The sequence below is a fragment of the Mus caroli genome, unplaced genomic scaffold (genome assembly GCF_900094665.2).
Source record: "Mus caroli unplaced genomic scaffold, CAROLI_EIJ_v1.1 scaffold_14100_1, whole genome shotgun sequence".
Lineage (NCBI taxonomy): Eukaryota > Metazoa > Chordata > Mammalia > Rodentia > Muridae > Mus > Mus caroli.
Window position 1 is genome coordinate 1 of NW_018389066.1, and position 14,876 is coordinate 14,876.

Here is a 14,876-nt window from a genome sequence, read left to right on the forward strand (position 1 = left end):
TTTGGGTTTTCTTTATTGTGTCTACTTCCCTTTTTAGGACTAGTATGGTTTTGTTCATTCCATCCCCTTTTTGGATGTGTTTTCCTGTTTTTCTTTAAGGACTTCTACCTGTTTGGTTGTGTTTTCCGGTTTTTCTTTAAGGACTTGTCACTCTTTAGCAGTGTTCTCCTGTATTTCTTTTAGTGAGTTATTAAAGTCCTTCTTGATGTCCTCTACCATCATCATGAGATATGCTTCTAAATCCGGGTCTAGCTTTTTGGTTGTGTTGCGGTGCCCAGTACTAGGTGGGGTTGGGATGCTACATTCAGATGATGGTGAGTGGTCTCGATTTCTGTTAGTGGGATTCTTATGTTTGCCTTTTGTCATCTGGTAATCTCTGGAGCTGTGCAGAATACACTTGGCAGGGTCCTGGAACCAAGATGTCTGCTGCCAATGCTCAGGCAAAGAGCTCCCGGGCCGGGTGGACCCCCTTCCCTAGCCAGGAAGGTGGCCAGATGTCTAGGGCCTGTGCAGAATATACTCGGTGGTGTCCTGGAACCAAGATACCTGCTGCTGATGCTCAGGCAAAGTGTTCCCACGCTGGGTGGACCCCTTTCCTCTGGCCTGGAAGGTGACCAGATGTCGGGCCTGTGAAGAATACTCTCGGCTCGGTCCCGGAACCAAGATGTCCAATGCGGATGCTCAGACACCCCCCTTTCTGTCCAGGAAATTGGCTGAATGTCTGGGGCGTGTGCAGAATACACTCGGTGGGGTCCCGGAACCAAGATGCCTGCTGCAGATGCTCAGGCAAAGCGCTCCCACATCAGGTGGACCCCTATCCTCTGGCCAGGTAAGTGGCCAGCTGTCTGGGGCCCAAAAAGGGGGCTGCCTTAGAAGCTCTGTGGCTCCCGCCTGTCCCAGAAGCTTTTAGCTTCTGTATTCGGTACTCTCACCTGTGCAGAATACTCTCAGCTGGGTCCCGGAACCAAGATGTCTGCTGCCAATGCTCAGGCAAAGAGATCCTGGGCCAGGAGGTCCCCTTTCCTCTGGCCAGAAGAGTGGCCAGATGTCTGAGGCCTGTGCAGAATACTCTCGGCTCAGTCCCAGAACCAAGAGGTCTGCTCCAAATCTTCATTGTTAAAGTAACTTTTATTATCTTGTAGTTATTGTTAATTTAAAGGCTTATTTCCTCTGTCTGCAAAACTAGGCCTAGTGCCAGAAGCTTCTAGCCTCTTTACAATCTTATCAAGGAAGGCCTAGAATGTTTTCACCCTGAGAATTGCTGTTTAATAAGCTCAGTTTTTCTTCTTATTTCTAATCTCTCCTTGGCTGAGTCAACTCATCTGCGCTGGGTCAAATCCCTCCACAAGATAACTGATTCACTCTGACTTCTTTTCAGCTTTTCCACTAAATGTTCTGCTGAGTAACATTCTAAAATTGACAGTCCAACCATACTAAATTTAACTGTCCTAATTCTCTAGGTCCTTCTCCTTTTCTGGCTCAATATTTACCTGTGTCTAGCTTGTTCTCTGTCTTTATATTCTCTCTAAAACTCTTCTGGTAAAAGTGCCTCCTTTGTTTCTTCCTCTAGCCTGCTTTTTAGTATGTTCCCATTCCTCTGTCTTTGAGTGTTGGGCATATCCAATTGTGCCAAATCTTTTCTGATTTGTTACTTCATCTGCTACTCAATTAGACATCTCTTTCAAACATGGGTGCTTCTTATACAAACTATATTTACCTTCATTGTTTGGGATTAAAGTGTATGTCTGTATTCTAACTGACTTCTATTGGGATGGATTTCAAGAATATCAAAGCACGGAACATAACAGAATATGCAACCAACACTGGCAGGAGAAAATTACCTAGTAAAAGTAGTTACAACATATGAAGATGTTTCCTTCTAACATTAGTAATATCTGGCTAGACAGGCTTTAGTGTCACTTACCTTAACATTCTCCTAAAATAATCTGGGAAGAGAAGGAAAGAAATTCATGTTGAAAAGCATGCAAGAATGGTTGTTTGTGATAGTGAAATACTCAGAATTATTTGTATATTAGTCATCAGGTTTGATAATTTAATAGAAAACAAAGAGCATGTCTTGACTTGGGAGTACAGGTGCAGAAGAACACGCAATTCCACACTTATGAACATCTCAGAAGCAAGAGCAAATTCTGCTAGGTGGATGCATGAGTTATTTTTGGGAATCAGATTTTTCTGTCATGTACTTGTTTGATCTCAAAATGCCATAACAAATTTTGACTTCGTCCTGTGCTTATTTGTTTAGATACCTGTTAACATAATATTAATATTATGAAGTACCATTTGAGGTAAACCTCCACACACCCAGAGCGAGGTTAAATGACAATATCAGAAAGTCACTGGCGAATTTTACACCTAGTTAGGCTGGCAGTGCTCCAAGGGACAGGAATTCCAGTGAAATTGGACCTTTGAGGAAAGTTTGGATATTGAGGCAGGGGTGAATTGATATGCTTAGGGGATACTTTGGGGATTTGTGATCAGTAAAGGGTATGTAAAGTTCTATGCCTGAAATGGTGCCACAATTTAAATTACCATGAAAGTTGCCTTTAATCATGCCAGCCAAGTGTAAACTGAAGGTACCTCCGATGAGGCCATAATGGAAGGAATAGTGAGTGAGGGACCTTGAACAGTGGTGTTAGAGAACAGTTTGTAGCCTGACAGCTGGAAGAAAGGAGCATAGGAGCCCTCTTTCTCATCACTAGAATCAACCTTTTAATTCAGAGAAAGTGGGATGAGCACTGTAATGGGAAAGGGAATATTAGCCTGATCTTGGCAGTGTTGGTTATAGGCAGCCACCACTAAGTCTGGGGAAGAATTCTTCTTCTTTCTAGTTTTTATATTTATGTTTATTCTTCATTTAACTTACAAAACACAACTATAGTTGAGTATTAAAACAACAACAATAGGCAAGTAGTAAGCATGTTATGATTAGAGTCCTTCCTCAGTTCACTATTTCATACAGAATGTCAAAGAGTGACTGGTCCATAAGAGGTCTGATACAGAATATGATTTCTGAAGTGATGTTCATCATCCTCATACTCTTCTCCATTATAATGATGCTGTCTTTTCTGACTTGGATCAAAGTCTGCCAGTTCAACTTAATCCATTTAATCAGGCTTTTCTACTTCCTTCATTTCAGGAAAGAGTTTTCTAGCTAAGAGAGTTTATCAGGAGAGAAAAAGCCATTTTTAGGAAAGTTTACCTGGGGAAGAATTCTTAAGATTGGCAAAGACTGCAAAGAGGATGGGGACAAAGAACAAGGGAGGGATAATCCTGAAGGTACCTTGCTCTTGCAAGCAAGGAAGAGAACACACAGCCAGAGGTCAGATTCCCATATGCTCTCCAGGGATATTCATGGGACCAATATAGCAGCCTCCTCCAAAAATTGGTCAAGGTCATGAGTCTTAACCTGGTCACCATGAGTAACCAAACTCAATTACGATTTTCAAATCCCTAATCTAGAGTTTCTTGATGGTGGAGGGGAGGAAACCCATGAGGAAAACCACAAAGGAAACAAATGACTAACAGATATGACACATATGAAGGAAGAGGCGATAAAAATCATTTGTACAAAAAAAGGGCCTCTCTCAGGTGCAGCTCAGAGACCTTATGCCTGGATGGTGTACCCAGAAAAGAAAAGGTGTTTGGCAACCATTCCCTGATACCACCACCTCAGAAACCAGTCCTATGTTGTGTACCAGAATGAATTCAGACCAAAAGGGAAAATGAACAGACAAAGACAAAGAAGACAGATAAGACAGCTTCTACACATTTATCAAAGCACACTCACCCAAAGACAAAGAAGAACAACATTAGCTACTGCACACTTGCATCGTGCTAAGTGCATTCTTGCTGCATGTTCTCCTTTGAAACAAACTGAGACCAAATGAGTGGTTACTGTGATGGACAGACAGAAAAGACAAAAAAAGACAGAAATTAGGTCTACACACTTATCTTCATGGGACCTATCACATAAAACACTAAGGGGAAAATTCACAGAAGAAGCAGCATCATAAAGTAAGCATCATAAACTAAGTCAAACAATTTCAAAGTTCCTGTAGCAACATGCAAAAATGAACCCCAAGAAGAGGTTTTCAAGCAGCCACAAAACAATTTTTCTTCCTCAAATCCCATATCCAGTTCCCATTCTGCTCATGCTCCTATGAGGATGTTCTCCTACTCACCTTCCCACCCAGTCCTCCCTCATCGCCCTAGGATTCCCATATACTGGAGCTTCAAGCCTTCACAGGACCAAAGTTCTCATTTCACATTGATTCCAGATAAGGCCATCCTCTGCTACAAATGCAGATGGAACTATGTGTCCCTCTTTGTGCATTGTTTGGTTGGTGTATTCGACCCTGGAAATTCTGGGGGAATGTGGTTGTTTGATATTGTTGTTCTTCCTAAGGAGATGCAAACTCCTTCATCTCCTTCAATCCTTCCCCTAATTTCTCCATTGGGGTCCTCAGGCTCTGTATGATGACTAGTTCACAGCATCCTCATCTGTATAGGTCAGGATTTGTCAGAGCCTCTCAGAAGGCAGATATATCAGGCTTCTCTTGACAATCACTATTTAGCATTAGCAATAGTGTGTGAGTTTGATCACTGCATTTGGAATGGATTCCCAGGTGGTTAAGTCTCTGGATGGCCTTTCCTTCAGTCTCTGCTCCTACTCTTTTCCCCTGTATTTCCTTTAGACAGAAAAAAATTGTTTTAGAATTTTGAAATGGGACCTCTGCCTAATATATGGATGAGTCTCTACAGGTTCTCTCTCCCGTTTGTTGAGTATTTCAGCTAATGTCATCTCCTTTATGTCCTGGGAACACTCTTGCTTACCTGGCATCTAGGACTTTATGATGGCTAACTGACTTCCCCATCCCCCATTTCTAGACACCTCTTTTCAATTTTATGACCCTCCATACATCTTCTGGATGTCCTCCCTTTGTTTCCATTATTAAATTATAACAACCAACTATGAAAATGTAAGTATTATATGCTTTGTCAAACAAGAGATTTTAACGATGTTTGGAGTTCATGCTGAAAGTCAAACTTGGTCTTTTACTACAAAACATTTTTGTAATATGTAATACTTATATTAAAGGCAGGAGAAAGTTATCCTTCAATGGTCTTTTTCAGTGTATTGAAGGTGTATTCATGACATTCTACAGATCAGAATCAACACGATGCACATGTCTATGAAAAGATATTCATGAGATTTTCATTAAGTCTCAAAGGATATGATCTAAAACTGCCAGTGAGCAAACTGTAGAATCAGAGAATTCAAGAGCGGAACCTTCCCAGGAATTGGGAACTTTAGAAAAATAGAACTGCTGTCTCAGTGTATGTTGGAGGCCCAGTTCTTTTTTATTTTTATTTAGTAATATACTTATATTTATTTATTCCCCTACTTCTGGCCCCCTCCCATAGTTCTTCACTCCACACCAATCCCCTTTGTCTCTGAGAAGGTAATCCCACACAACCTGCACATGCATCCTACTTCACTCTAGAATCAAAACTCTACAGGGTTCAGCATGTCCTCTCTAACTGAGGCCAGACCAGGAAATCTTCTGCTACATCTGAGACAGGGGTGGGTCTGGGGGATCTGACCAATCTGTATATGCTCTTAATTTGGTGCAATACACTCTGGGAGTTCCCTGGAGTCCAGGTTAGTTGGCATTGTAGAACCTCCTATTGGATTATCATTCACTTTGCAGAATGAGTTCTTAAGCCTCTTTGAGAAATTGAGTGATGAATAGAGATAGCACTCAATAAAACCTTGTTCTGAATTCTTTCTCATATTATTTTTCAATGGAGAAGGTTGTATTCTGGCATACATTATTGATAAGATATTGGTAGAATATTATTAGAAAGAAAGTTGTTGCATAGATTTGCTGGAAATCCTAGAGTTATTTAATATCCATAATGGTAAAGGGATTCATCTAGATATTTGCATCTTGCTCTAAAACTCAATGGAAGTAGTTGTTTGTTCCATTTTGTTTTGTTTGTTTGTTTGTGTGCATGTTTTGCTTTGCTCACCTTATGGAGACTTGAAGACAATTTGTATGGAACCACATTAGAGAAGGACATCTGACCTTTTTTTTTTTATCTTTAATAATTTTTACAGTCAAGTTCTCATGCTGCTCGTTGTGTTCCAAGAGTTCCTCATCACATTCATCCATCAACCCCCCATCTCTAAGAGAATGTCTCCATCCACCTACCCTTCCAGGACTTCCTACTCCATGGGACCCCAAGTATTTCCAGGTTATGTGTGTCTTCTCTCACTGTGACCAGAAGAGATACACCACTGCTGAATATGTGTCCAGCCTTTCCAGAATTCAATGACAAGGGTCCCTTGCTTCTGTTCATTAGACAGGAGTAAGTATCTGTGTCTGTCTCAGTCAGCTGCTGGTTGGGCATTTCAGAGGTTAGACGTGCTAGGCTACTGTCTGTAAGTACACCATAGCATCTTAGCCACTCTGATTGGTGAAATATGCAATCTCAGGGTCCATTTGATTTGTATTTCCTTAATCACTAAGAACTTCAAACATTTCTTTAAGTAAGTGCTTCTTGGTTATTTGAGATTCCTCTGTTGTGAATTATCTATTTAGTTCCCTCAACTTAAAATCACATACACTGAATCTAATAGAAGAGAAAGTAGGAAATAACCTTGAACTCATCGGCAGGGGAAGTTGTTGGGGTGGAGATTTATTGAACAAAACTACAATGGCTCAGTCTCTAAGATAAAGAACTGATAAATGGGACATTATGAAACTGAAAACCTTCTGTAAGGCAAAGGATAAATCTGCAAACTACAGATTGGACAAAAAAGGGCTTACTAGTCCCATAGTCACATAGAATGTTAATATCTTAAATACGTAAAAAAACTCAAGAAGCTAACCTCTCCCCCTGACAAAAAAAAAAAAAAAAAAAAAAAAAAAAAAAAAAAAAAAAACAGTGGTATAGATGTAGGGAGAGAATTTGCAATGGCAANTCACATAGAATGTTAATATCTTAAATACGTAAAAAAAAAAAAAAAGATAACCCCCCCCCCTGAAAAAAAAAAAAAAAAAAAAAAAAAAAAAAAAAAAAAAAAAAACCGTGGTATAGATGTAGGGAGAGAATTTGCAATGGCAATCTCGAATAGTTGAGAAGAACTTCAAGACATCTGACACTTAACATGAATTCTTATCAAGTATGGACTTTTGTTGGGTCCTATGCTCTGCACACAAGGGCCATTTCTGCACTTCTCTAATATATACAGATTATTAATATAAAGAAAGTTAACAGTGGGTCTCTCTATAGATAATGTAACAATAATACAAAGATGAGACTGATGCCTTTAACACAAATTTTCATGCATGTATTCTGTATAGGGAACATTTTTGAACTTAACATTTCTTCTCTATACAATTGAAAGTGACAATGATTTTTTTTTCTGGACTCATTTGTTTTTATGAGAAGATATAATAGGTATTTGGTCTTTCAGGTCCTTATATTAATTATCTTGATTGTCTCTGGTTTTTGCATACAAATTTTGGAAGAGAATCATGTGCTAGACATTAAGAGGGGAAAGAAATGTGCTGGAGGAACAGAAATGGAAAACAGTGGAGGAAACTGGAGTCCTTTTAAAAGTCTACTTACCTTTAGGTTGCTGAGTCTGGAACACAGTCTCTTATTTTTTTTAAATATCAACATGTTGGTGCCCTTTTCCTGACCTTCTCCAGTCTCAGCAGAGTGTGAAAGAGATTTGTGTATTATGATAGAAAAATATCACTGAGAAACTCTAAAAACACAACAAATTCCATTTTATAGGAGCTGACATGGGAGACCTTTAGAAAAGTTCAGGGAAACCAAAATGCTGTACCCTGCTGCAGGTTAGTCAGGTTTGTGTAGGTGAGAACAGACAGGAGTGAATATATAAAATAGGTCCACTTCACAGGTGTCAAGTCTCAATTCCTGTTCTAATCCTTTTCAGTTTGTTAAGTTTGAAATAAAATATTGATTTGGTGGAATTAACAACAGAAATTTGTATTATAGTTTTCAATATCAGAAGTCTAATATTACTGGCCATATTTTCTTGACATTTCTACTGGATTTTAGATGATAGCTTATTTGCTAGGTCTTGACATGGGGCTTTTCTCTTGAACATGTAACCCTATCTTTTTTCTTCTTGTCTTGTTTAATTTCCCTGCATAAGGGAAGTGGGGAGGGAGGGTATGTGGGACTTTTGGGATAGCATTGGAAATGTAATTGAGGAAAAGACATAATAAAAATATTAAAAATTATAAAAAAATTAAAAAAAATATGCCAATATAAATCAGAGAGGGAAGAAGACAGGTATGCCTGTCTTTTAATGAAGATAAATAAGAGGGCAAGATAACGGGGGAACTGTCATTTAAGGTTCAAAATAATCTCTTTTAGAAAAAATGTGTGGAGTACTCTTCACAGCCTCAGGGGAAGGTGGAGCCTGGGGGTTCAAATATATTCTCTCTACAGAGTGTCATATTTCTCACTCATGGTTACCTTACTCCTTGTGTAGAGTGTTGCAGGTCTCAAAAGGCAGAGGTTAGCTTATGTAGGTTAAAGGTCAGCATTTTCTTAATCAGCTGTGCTCCAGATTCTTCTTTTTCTGACAGCACTTACTGCAGTGGCCCTCTGCGTGAAAGGGCTTCTAAAGGTATATATACCTCTCGAGGCCAGTCATCCTCTCAAGGCAATCCAATGAGATCAAAGATTTTTGCACAATTTGTCAGCATCAGATTTTCCACAAAAGAGAGGCTTACAACAGAACTTCTCTGAGTAGATACAGCCAACACAACACATGTCCACAGGTGTTACACATATAGCCTGCAGAAGAATTTCAGGAGCCCAGTCACAGTACAAAACAACCACAGGCATGAGGGTCATTTGGTAGTTATAGATATTGGATAGGACAAAATCAGCCAGCTTTACTCTCCCATTAATTGTCACCAGAATGTTCTCTGGAATAATGTGCCCTTTCCCCAGCCTTGTGTGGCTAGCCAGATATTAATTATTTGCCACGGTCTTAAACCAACCTAGCCCATCTAGGGTGGAGTCTTCAGACCTAGATGCAAGTCTTCTGTCTTTCCACATCCCCAGCTTCCTGAAGAAGAGGACTGCCCAGTGATCTTACTTTGCAACTCAATCCTGCTGAAACATACAACAGAACCCACTGGAAACAAAGGGATGGGCCTTTTGATTTTTCATTCTATTTAGAAAAAAAATCATACCTTGATCAAAGAACTTTGTCTTGGTTCATTATTTCTCTTGTCTGCCCACTCTATTCAATTCCACCTCTCCTTCCAGGTGTAAATGGTACTTCATGGCCTCTGGATGGCTCCAGGTGGCACCCAAATGAAGGACCTGGACACTGGGATACCAATGCGGGACACTGTCTTCATTGTGTCTCCACAGAAAACTGTAGAACATATTTATCATGTATGGTTGTATGCAACATACAGCTTTATTGTTAGCACTATAAATTTCATCTTTTGAAAGCTGTTGATTGAAAGCGTGCAAAAAGGATACAGGCTATTCTAAGAAAGCATCAATCCAATTCTGATATGAGCTAGGGGAAACAGCACATTGGGATGGGGACTATTATATAGGCAATTGACCACAGCCTCCAGGAGGTATGTCAGGCAAGGGGGGTAGGGTATAAAGGAATTCAAAATAAAAAAGAATAGACTAGACTAGACTAGAATGGAATGGAATGGAATGGAATGGAATGAAATGGAATGGAATGGGATGAATTTAAAAAAAAAAAAACAAGAAATAAGAGATGGTACATATACTAATGAGGAGAGAGAGAGAGAGAGAGAGAGAGAGAGAGAGAGAGAGAGAGAGAGAGAGAGAGAGAACTACAAGGGACATGACAAAATCAGGAGAGAAATTGCCTGACAATTCTGACCCCTACTGGAGATATTCTTAGTTCTGGCTACATCAGGTTCTCTTCCCTCTCCATATTGTCTGTCTTTGTTGCACACAAATCTTTCCATGTGTCAATTTGTGCCTGTTTTTCTTTCATTGTCTGAATGACTATTGTTCTATGTTTCATGTTGAAAAGGAAACAAAATGTTTAAAGATGTATGTGCTAGCTATCCATCTCTTGAATCAGTCTTAGCACAGCAGAGGCTGATGTAAATTAACTAGCACCATTAACCAGAAATCAAGCAAATCAAAAAAACAAACAAACAAAAAAACAAGAAAAACAAAACAAACAACAACAACAAACAACCCTACTAAAAATTTGAGTTTAACGGAGCAGATACTTCTCAAGTTCAAGGGGAAATAAGCTGATAGTTGTTTTTCCCTAGTAAAAATAATCTCTGCAGTTGTGATTATTGCATTTAGAAAATGACAAATTTCTTTTGCTCTTAAAACTAGAGAAAGCAAGAAAAATTAAAAATTTTGTTTGGACTAAATGTATAAGAATCATATAGCTGTTTCATTTTGTTTCTGACTTGTATTAAAGGTGTAAATATGATCTGCATCTTTTGGTTCTACAATATTGGCTTATAAGACATTTGGTATGATTAAAAAGTGTAACATTGTAACAGAAAGTTAGCTTTCAAGTGATAACTCTGGGTTGGAGATATTTAAAACAACAACATGTGGCATGATACAGACCAGGAAATCAGGCCTCTATAGATATTTCTAAATTGGGATAATATTTTAAGTAATTCTTATCCTAGAAACTAGACTTATTAGGGACAAGATTTAAAACAATGTCTCCTTAATGAGGTATAAAGGGTTGCACTGTCATGCATTCATTTTTTTTTTATTTAAAACAAAAATATGTCTTTACTTGTCGAAAGTATTTTGTACTTAAATGAACAATATTTCCAAGTTAGAACCAATGAATAGGGGCTTTTAAAGAGATGAGTAGCAATTGAGAGCACTGATTGAAGTTCCAGGGGAAACAATTTCTGTTACCAGAACATTCACTTGGTCAAAAAGATGGATGTCTCAATCTTCAGGGGGATTCTCCTAACTTCTTTTGATGTCAAGGGCCACCACTCTTGAATAAGTTAAATACAAGAATCAATTAAAAAGACTGAAACAAAACACATATGATTAATTAAAGGAAAAGATTTTATAGTGAATTATGCCAAGTGTAAATCCTTCAAAAATTTAACCAAAACATTAGAAAAACTAATCAGATCAATAATCTGTAGAGGCAGAAATTCTGTAATGGAACTGTCTACTAACGAAATATCTAAGGAAGAGATGGCTGTATTGCTGAAATCGTCTTAACCTTAAATTCAGCAAATTATTTTCTATTAAAGAATAAGGTTGATATAAAATGTATTGTCTTATATAAGCCTCATTTACTACAAAGATATTTTCCATTTGCTTATGAAAATATGAGTTTCTAAGCATATTTTTTCACTTTCTCAGCTAAAGAATACACAATATTTTTAATAATTCATTTTTTTCTTTTTCTAGTTATCATTATGTATTTTCTTCATTTCCATTTCAAATACTATCCTGAAAATCCCCTATACCCTCCCTTACCCCTGCTCCCCTACCAACCGACTCCCACTTCTAGGCCCTGATGTTCACTTGTACTAGGACATATAAAGTTTGCAAGACAAAGAGTCTGTCTTCCCACTGATGGCTGACTAAGCCATCCTGGGCTACCTATGCAAATATAGACACAAACTCGGGGGTGTACTGTTTAGTTCATTTCATGGTTCTTCCTATAGGGTTGCAGAACCCTTTAGTTACTTGGGTAATTTCAGAAGCTCCTTCATTTAGGACTTGTGTTCCAACTAATAGATGACTCTGAGCTTCCACTTCTGTATTTGCCAGGCACTGGCATAGTGCCACAGACCTTCTTTTTCCTGTGCCTGCGTAAAAACAGGTCTCTTGAGCAAATGGGCAAAGAGTCAGTTGACGACAGACAGAATCAAGCACACAAGAGAGGTGTCGAATCTGAATGTAATGTCCTGGTAAAACATGAGACTATTATATTACAGCGAATAACATAAATTGTAAAACATAACATATATGGTACACTGAAGTTTCCCAGGTGCAAGAGGAGTAACTACAAAAAGAATTTGCAGGAACCAGATAAATGTTTAGGTTATAGATAAGTGTCCCTCCAGATGCAAGAGGAGTGACTTTAAAAGGACTATGATTACTTAGAGATTAGTGCCTGCTTCTTCCCTGGCCAGGCCAGAGTTTTACACTTTGTTAAATGCTCCAGGGGGTTTAACTCTTGACAGGCTTCAAGAGTAATGTAGTGTTACTGACCCCGAAATTCTCTAGGCCTTGTTAAATTTTATCTAGTTTGGAGAATTCCCATTATCAGGATAGTATATCAACTTGCTCTGGTGTGGAATGTAGTTTGTAGTAAATATTTCTATCTCAGTGAGACTTTTAGTCTCTTTTTGCAGATAACTGAGCTAATGGCTAGTGTTTTATTGTTTTATGGTAGAGCTAAATTAGTTACTGAATAGGTTAAACTCCTTGCTGTTATCTGGGATCTTAGAACACTGGGAAAAGGCTTTAGCTATGTTAGAATACAATCTTAAAAGGCATTCACTATAAGGTAATGCTTAACAGAGTGCACATGAATCTATGCATTAAACTAATGCGGTGGGAATTTGATAATTGTGGGTTCAGGAGAAAATGCCAAATCTCCAGGAGAAGAATTACCATGGAACTCTGATCCTCAAGAACAGCTTCCAGGCTTTATGCCTGCCAAACTGATCCAAGACCTCCAGGAGAAAATCTACAGGAGAAAAGTTCTAGGAATTCATTTCTCATGAGCAGCTTTTTGGCATTACTGCCTCAAGCTGGCTCCACCGGAGTCCCTTGGCAGCATAGCTTCAAAAGAGACAGCTATATCAGGGTCCTGTCAGAAAAATCTTGCTGGAATATGCAATAGTGTCTGGGTTTGGTGTTTGTTGATAGGATGGATCACTGGGTGGGGCAGGCTCTGAAAGGTCCTTCTTCCCCTCTCAGCTCCAAACTCTGACTCTGTAACTTCTTCCACCGGTATTTTGTTCCCCGTTCTAAGAAGGAGCAAAGTATCCACACTTTGGTCTTCCATCTTCTAGAGATTCATGGTTTTTTTTCAAATTGTATCTTGGGTATTCTAAGTTTCTGAGCTAATATCCACTTATCAGTGAGTACATATCATGTGGGGTTTTTTTGTGATTGGGTACCTCACTCAAGATGATATACTCCAGATCCATCCATTTGCATAAGAATTTCATAAATTTATTGTTTGTAATAGCTGAGTAGTACTCCATTGTGTAAATGTACCATATTTTCTATATCCATTCCTCTGTTGAGGGACATCTGGGTTCTCTCCAGCTTCTGCTTATTATAAATAGGGTTTCTATGAACATAGAGGAGCATATGTTCTTATTACAAGTTGGAATGCTTTCTGGTTATATACCCAGGAGAGTTATTGCTGGATCTGCCTTTAGTACTATGTCCAGTTTTCTGAAGTACCACAGACTTATTTTCAGAGTTTTTGTACAAGCTTGCAATTCCACAGTAATGGAGGAGTGATCTTCTTTCTCCACATCCTTGCCATCCTCTGCTGTCACCTGAATGTTTCATCCTAGCCATTCTGACTGGTCTGAGATGGAATATCAAGGTTGTTTTGATTTGCATTTCCGTGGTGATTAAGGATGTTGAATATTTTTTCAAGTGTTTTCAACCCTTTGATATTCCTCAGCTGAGAATTCTTTCTTTACCTCTGTACCCCATTTTTAATGGGGTTATTTGAATTTCGGGAGTTTAGCTTCTTGAGCTCTTTGCATATATTGGATATTAGTCCCCTATTGGATTAAGGATTGGTAAAGATCCTTTCTCAATCTGTTGGTGGCCTTTTTGTCTTATTGACAGTGTCTTTTGCCTTACAGAACATTTTCAGTTTTATGAGTTTCCATTTATGGAGTCTCAATTTTACAGAATAAGCCATTGCTGTTCTATTCAGGATTTTTTCCCCTTTGTCCATATCTTTGAGGCTTTTTCCAACTTTCTCCTCTATAAGTTTCAGTGTCTCTGGTTTTATGGGGTGTACCTTGATCCATTGGACTTGAACTTTCGACAAGGAGATAAGAATGGATCAATTCACTTTCTTATACATGATAACAGCCAGTTGAATCAGCACCTTTTGTTCTAAATGCTGTCCTTTTACCCCTGGATGATTTTAGCTCTCTTGTCAAAGATCAAATGACCATGGGTGTATGTGTTCATTTCTGGGTCTTCAATATATTCCATAGTTCTTCCTGTCTGTTGCTGTACCAGTATCATGAATGATGTAGTCACAATTGCTCTGTATTACAAACTGAGGTCAGCCTGGTGATTCCACCATTTTTTTTTCTTTAATTGTTGAGAGTAGTTTTTGCTACCATAGGTTGTTTGTTATTCCATATTAATCTTAAATTACCCTTCCTGTGAAGAATTGAATTGAAATTTTGATGACATTTTGAATGTTTGAAATTTTGAAAATTTTGAAATTTTGATGGGGACTGCATTGAATCTGTGGATTGCTTTCGGCAAGAAAGCCATTTGACTATATTAATCCGGCCAATCCTTGAGCATGGGAGATCTTTCAATCTTAGAGTCTCACCAAGATATTTTATACTAATGTAGCTAAAGCGAAGGGTCTTGTTTCTCTGATTTCTTTCTCATACCATGTATACTTTGAGTAGAGGAAGGCTACTGATTTGTTTGAGTTAATTTTTTTGTTTACTTTTTAAAAATATTTTTTTCTTTTTTTTAATTTTTAATATTTTTTATTACATATTTTCCTCAATTACATTTCCAATGCTATCCCAAAAGTCCCCCATAGCGCCCCCCACTTCCCTACC

General features: G+C 38.5%; 1 pseudogene; it reads right to left on the reverse strand.

The window, feature by feature from the left end:
- Window positions 1-8,527: 8,527 nt before the first annotated feature.
- Window positions 8,528-14,876, reverse strand: part of LOC110287917 — an 8,606-nt pseudogene continuing 2,257 nt past the window's right edge.